Here is a 6994-nt window from a genome sequence, read left to right on the forward strand (position 1 = left end):
TTTTTTTTTTTTTTAAAGATTTTATTTATTTATTTGAGAGAGAGAGAATGAGAGACAGAGAGCATGAGAGGGAGGAGGGTCAGAGGGAGAAGCAGACTCCCCGCCGAGCAGGGAGCCCGATGCGGAACTCGATCCTCGATCCCGGGACTCCAGGATCATGACCTGAGCCGAAGGCAGTCGCTTAACCAACTGAGCCACCCAGGCGCCCCCTAACACCTTCATTTTAAAGCTTAGTTAGCTGAGGTGGTTTGAGCAAGCATCCTCTGCAAACTAGTGGTAAAATATCCAGTTGTGGAGTTGAAGTTGCCCAGACCAGGAGATACAGTCTGTGCTCTGGGTCAGATCAAGGCCCCCACCCACAGAGAGCAGGGAGCCTCCACCCACGAGGTAGTGCAAGCTTTGAGATGCTCGGGGCCGCAGGGCTCCCGGAACCGGGAGGCGGACGCATTTGCGGGTTGGTGGTGTCCCGGCGCCTGCGGTGGCTGTGTATCTGCACTGCCTGTTCTCAGCCCACAGCCCAGCCGCGGGGAGAGAGGGGCGCGGAGCCAGAGGCCCCGCGACTCCCAGCCCCGCGCTTGGGGTCCGCAGGCGCCTGGTTCTGCGCGCCCCGCCACCTGCCCCGCGCCGCCTCCGCGGTCCAACTTGGACGGAGTTGGGGTCCTGCGCGCCTGTCCCCCACAGCCGGCCAGCGGAAAGCCCCGCGTAGCCGCCGCCGCTCCGGGCCCCTCTCCGCGGCTCTCCGGGCCCCTCTCTGCTGCTCTCCGCTCCCGCTGTGGGAAAAGTGAGCGCGGGCGGCGGCTCCTCCCGGGGCTGAGCGCGCTCCTCGCCGGCGCGGGGCTCTGGGTCCTCGGCGCCCCGGGTGCGGTGGCGGCTCCTGCGGGGTCCCGCGGTCCCAGGGCCCCGCCCCGGGGACGCCCGCACCTAAAGCGGCGAGGCCAGGCTGCTGCCACTCCTTTGCCTCTCTCTGCGCGCTCCTTCTACTGAGGAGGGTATGGCGGGGACGCGAACTGCGGATGTCGGAGAGTGCAGGGCTCAAGATCGGAACTCAGGCAAAGCCGCCCGCTTGGAGCTGGAGGAGTTAAGGCCAATCAGCAGCGCATTTACTCTGGACAGGCGACTCAACACGCTTCTAAGCTTTGTATTGTTCTGGCCACAACAGGAGCCCGAGGAGAGAAGAGGTTGGAGGCAAACTTGAAGGGGGCGGGAATTAGAGCGGGCTGGGTGTTCGTACAGAGAATGAGTAGATTGGGCTTCTGGATTCAGGAAGTGCTGCAAACTGGAGCCTTTGCCTATTTTCTGCGAGACCTACCTCCATCTCACCCAATCCCCACCTACTTTTCTAAACCCTAACCCTGAAGACACTTCAGAGTGAGCTGACAACGTCTGTCCCCCTGCTCACAGGGCTGGGTGTCGCTGAAGACCAGGCAAAGAATTGAGAACAACAGAGTTCAGGACAGCGGAGATGAAAGAGTTAAATGTCAGCAGGCTGACTTGCCTTCCGGGGAATTTGCCTTCAATCGCTAGACTTCCTGATGGGCTCAAGTTAGACCGGAAAGGTTTGTGTTCCTAGGGTAGTTTAGATGGGAAGTCTCTTCTTCATCTCTTCTTCCTCTGGAGGGGAGGAGAGGTCAATAGACTATCCGTCCTTAGAAAATTCCCAGTTTCTGGGCACTCACCACCTGCATTACAGAGAGAGAATTCTGCAGCTCTTCTGCTAGCATGGGGGAGTGTGGTCAGACCCAGAGCTTTTCAGCCTGTAGATGAGCCACTGTTCTTTGGTGTTACAAGCCCAAGGAAGATAGGATGTCCTAATGACAAAAGCCCCCGGTTTTCCCCTCTGTCTGGCCTCCTCTAGTGAATAGCATGAATAAAGATGGTCCTCCTTCAGCTTTATGGAGGGAAGAGAGGGATCCCTGGATTACAGGAGGCCCAAACTGGGGAGAGTGGGTATGCTTGGGCTTGTGCTAGACACAGAGCAGGTGGAAGCCAGCCCTTTTGGCCTCTGCAGGTGAGGTTTTGGGTTTCTAAGGAAATTATGCATCTTTAAAATCTGAAATAACAATTTAAGCTGATTATGGAAACTTAACTTCCAGAAAGTTAAATTGGATGCAACAGCTAAAGACCATTTTAAAATGTTCCCCAGGCATTGAGAACATTAACAACAAGTTAAAGTACCTTTCCTGGTGTTTTCAGTTGTTATGCAGTTGCGAGAAACATCCCCAGAGAGGTGTCACTTTTAGTTGTTGGCTCATTGTCAGTTGATATTGAAATTTGTGAACATTTAAAAATAACAGTTTACTTTTTCTGAATCCCTTTGGTGTTCAGGGATAGATTGCACTAAGACAAATCATGATAATAGCTGTTCCTAAACCATCAGTTTATTTTGCCTGTTTTGAACTTCCAGTAAATAATGTACTATTTTCGATCTGGCCTCTTTTGCTCAGCATTATGTTTGTGAGATTCATCTGCAGGTATCCTTTTAGCAAGCAAATACTTGTTTACTAGAGAGTAACAAGGTCTTATGAATATCTTAGTTTGGTTTTAACTTTTTGGTGTCTTCTAACTAATAAAATATCAAATCTATTTTCTCAAACTCCCACTGTGTACTCAGGCTCTGTGCTGGGCCCTGGAGAGACATAGATGATAATGTTAGGAAAGCTATTCTCCTGGTATTTCTCAGTCTAATACGAGAGTCCTATTAACCAAAGACCATTACACTGTGATAAATATTGCAGAACGTATGTGCGAGAGTGATAGAACACAGGGCAGGTTGAGGCTCACATGCTCCAGGCATTGTCACAGAAGAGGTAAGTATCTACTAGTTTTTGAGGGATGAGTAAACAGCTCACCAAGTAGAAAGTTGGGATGGAAACTTGGAGGTTGTTATAGGAAAACCTATATTTAGGTTGGTTCTGCCAACCAGCCTTGAGATGTGGTCTCTCTCTCAATTCAAATTCTTTCTCTGTCATAGTGAGATGTGCCGCACTCCCCGCCCTCCTGGGGCTCCGGGGGAGATCTGAAGAGAGGTTATGACACGCTTCTCATGCTGGCAGTTCTGTACAGAGGTGGTCACCATCATTAACTATGAGTGGATTCATCAATACGTATTTAACACAATCCATGTGCCAGGAACTGCTCTGCCAAGGGCACCAAGATCTGGCTCTCCTACTATGGGTACGTTTCTATCTTATGCTTTTTTCAAGATGCCTAGCCTGAGAGCCTGGTAGTTTGTATGAGGGATAGATGCAAGAGTGAGGGAACCACCGAGGAAGGGAGTTGAATGTAGGACTCATATATCTCTGAAAATGTTAATTTGCAGATGCGTGATGGACAGGGGTGAAACAAATACAGATAAAAACTCAAATAGCAAAGGCAGGGTGGTTTGGAGGAAAGAGTATGGGCTTTGTAGCCAAATAGTGAGGGGGCTCACTCCAGACTTCAGTTCAAGTTCAACAGCCATTGAATACATTCATATTTGGGGGCAGGTGATTGAATCCCTCTGAGTTTCAGAATTCACATTGTGAAATGCAGATTTGTAATTATTAATTGAACCATGTTTGAAAATCACTTGACATGGTCTTTTACTAGCTTGCTTAACAAATAGATACTGAGCATGTCCTCTGTGCTACGTGCTGTGGTATTGTGAATAACCAAGGACAAGGCTACTGTTTTCATGGAGTATTTTTGGCAGAGACAGAAAATATAAGTTAAAGGTCAACTTGGGGCTCCTTAATTATATAGGTTAATATGTGGACAGTAAAGAAAGATGTTAAGCAGATGAAATGGGGTGATGCTGGTTGATGAGGAGAAATAAAAAGCACGCCAAGGAATTTCTTGCAGAGTCAGTGTTCCATGTGTCATAGTATATGTAGACTGCTGTGTATAGCAGTGGGAGTATCAAATCCCTGATGACATTTTTGAGGATGACGTTTAAATTCTCACTCTAGCTATTTTAATGCTTAGATACAGAATGTTGTAGCCCTTGAAAATACACACAACTGAGAATGTTCTCTGTAGCTCATGATTGGAAATGTGGACTTGCCCGGGCTTACCGCAGAATATTACCTTTGGCACTCTCATCAGGAAAGGAACTAGTCATCTCATGGGAAGGCATCTTCTATCATGTGGTGCCTTTCAGAAAATAACTGGCTTTGTAAGGGAGATGTCCTGTGTCAGGAAATAATGCAAACTGAGTTGTTTCCCTGATGAGTTTGTCCAACAAAGGTACAAGTGAAGAAAAGTTGTCCGTTTTCTGAGGGTAGAATTGTGTCTCATAAACTTGCTTGGGTTTTTAAAGAAATTGAGGTATAATTGACATATTAGTTTCAGGGGTACAACATAATGATTCAATATTTGTATGCATTGTGAAATGATCATCACAACAAATATAGTTAACATCTGCCATCATACATAGTTACAACATTTTTTTCTTGTGATGAGAAATTTTAAGATCCATTCTCTTAGCAACTTCCATATATGCAATACAATATTATTAACTATAGTCACCATGCAGTACATTACATCCTCATGACATTTATTTTATAACTGGAAATTTGTACCTTTTGACCCCCTTTGCCCATTTTGGCCACTCTGTATCTGGCAACCACCGATATGTCCTGTGTAACTATGAACATCTTTTCTTTCTTTTTTTTTTTTGAGTCCACATATAAATGAAATCATATGATACTTGCCTTTCTCTGTCTGACTTGTTTTGCTTAGCATAATGCCCTCAAGGTCTATCTATGTTGCAGCAAATGGCAAGATTTCATTCTTTTTTATGGCTGAATAATATTCATATCTATATCTATATCTATATATAGATATATATATACACCGTACTTTTCTCTATCCATTCAGCCATTAGTGAACAGTTGGTTTGTTTCCATGTCTTGGCTCTTGTAAATAATGCTGCAATGAACATGGGGGTACATATATCTTTTCGAGTCAGCATTTTTGTTTTCTATGGATAAATACCCATAAGTACTATTATTTTTGCTGCATTATAATGCAAACTGGCTTTATTTTCAGTTTTGCCTCTGCATGGTTAAATTCTTCATTCTTATTAATTGGAGTGGGGGATGGGAGGAAACCGTCCATGAATTTCCTGGGAAATATTTACAGATGTAATGGAATTATCCCTTATTTGACCTTAAGACTAGAGACATTTGTTTAGGTCCATAGATGGTTTTAATGTCTTTTTGCCTTGAATGGGTTTGGAGCTTTGACCACCATCTTGCAATGGTGAAGGCTCAAACCTAAGAATGAAGAGCCAATACTCTGAGGATGACAGAGCAGAGAACACAAAGAACGGAGGTTTTTGAAGATGACACTGGGTTGCTCCACTGAATCTCCTGTCTTCATACTCCCTGTTGATGTAAACACAAATGTCTTTATTATTAAAGCCCCTGTTCGTGAGCTTTTTAAATATTAACTGCCTAATAAATACATTCTAATTGACACATGTTTTGTTCCTGATATATGTCTTCATCTTATTTTCTCTCTCCAGTGTTGGCTCTTGAGATTATAAGTAGCTCAAGAGAAGTAAAGACCTATCTTTGAGTGTTTGGGACAGCATCTGAGCATGTTGATAACTTTTTATAGATTGCAAAACTAATGTGTTGGCCTATTTTGAATTACTTTTTCTTTCTCCTGGTGTAGTCATGCAGGACAGTGGCTTCTATGGAAATATCTCCATGTTCCTCAGTGGTATCTGAGGTGAGCTTATATTTATTCAACAAAATAGGCACATACTGTTGTGCACAGTAATAAATTAGGACTGTTATTCATTGTATAGAAGTAATTACTCTTGGGTTCAACTGTGAGCTACCGTGAGCTTCCTGGGAGCATTTCAAATAGGATTATAGTAGCAAACATGAAGTAACTCAGAGCCTTTGAGCCCTTGAATTGATAGAGGTCTGCCCTTTTTGCTCTTTGCTGCTGATGTCTGTTCCCATACAGCTAGCCAAGAGGGATCCCAGGAGCTGGATTTCAGTTTTCCTGAAGTGGGGATAAGGGAATGACTATGAGAAATCAAAGAGCCCATACAGTGATGGGAAATTAAGGATTCTGAGAATGAAGAACTGAAATGTGCTGTGTGGTAAGGGCATGATACTTGGAATGCTTTGAATTTATGACTGCTAGTGCCAAGTGGCTAGTGTTCTCCTTTCTACCCTCTAATAAATTTAACCTGTGCTCAGATTCCCAAAGCCCAACCTGTCACAGTATAGCCCTTTCCTGTTTTGTGCTTTTCCCCAGGGTGTTGTCATCTGGGAGTTTAAGAAACTTGGAAAATGGGAAATGCAGATAGGCTACAGGTAAATTTTATCTACTATTCTGCTAATCTGCACTGCATATCTATTCATTCACCTACCCACATATCTTCCCAACCCACTCAACACTCCTAGACTGCTTACCTTGCCGAAACTGTTGTCTCACCATACTTACCCATTTACCTGTCTATCTTTTCAAAACATGAAGATCACCTATCAATGAAATTCTCTATTTTATAGCTTTCCTTAATGTTACCTTAAATTTGAGTTGAGAGACTTTATTTTTTATTTATTTATTTTTTTTATTCTTATGTTAATCCCCATACATTACATCATTAGTTCTAGATGAAGTGTTCCATGATTCATTGTTTGTGCATAACACCCAGTGCTCCATGCAGAACGTGCCCCCCTCAATACCCACCACCAGGCCAACCCATCCTCCCACCCCACTCCCCTCTAGAACCCCCAGCCTGTTTTTCAGAGTCCATCGTCTCTCATGGTTCGTCCACCCCTCCGATTTCCCCTGCTTCATTCTTCCCCTCCCGCTACCTTCTTCTTCTTCTTTTTTTTTCTTAACATATATTGCATTATTTGTTTCAGAGGTACAGATCTGAGATTCAACAGTCTTGCACAATTCACAGCGCTTACCAGAGCACATACCCTCCCCAGTGTCTATCACCCAGTCACCCCATCCCTCCCACCCCACCCCCCACTCCAACAACACT

At 44.7% G+C, this 6994-nt stretch overlaps 1 long non-coding RNA gene across 1 annotated transcript; it reads left to right on the forward strand.

Moving 5' to 3' along the window:
* The first annotated feature begins 422 nt into the window (after nt 1-422).
* LOC145718064 (uncharacterized) lies at nt 423-6537 on the forward strand. The gene is made up of 3 exons (XR_014141562.1): nt 423-1178; nt 5659-5715; nt 6256-6537. It is a non-coding gene; the product is annotated as an uncharacterized LOC145718064 (long non-coding RNA).
* The last annotated feature ends 457 nt before the right edge of the window (nt 6538-6994 follow it).

This window comes from Leptonychotes weddellii, unplaced genomic scaffold (genome assembly GCF_054177405.1).
Source record: "Leptonychotes weddellii isolate Sample4059 unplaced genomic scaffold, ASM5417740v2 HiC_scaffold_10513, whole genome shotgun sequence".
In the NCBI taxonomy this organism is placed as follows: Eukaryota; Metazoa; Chordata; class Mammalia; order Carnivora; family Phocidae; genus Leptonychotes; species Leptonychotes weddellii.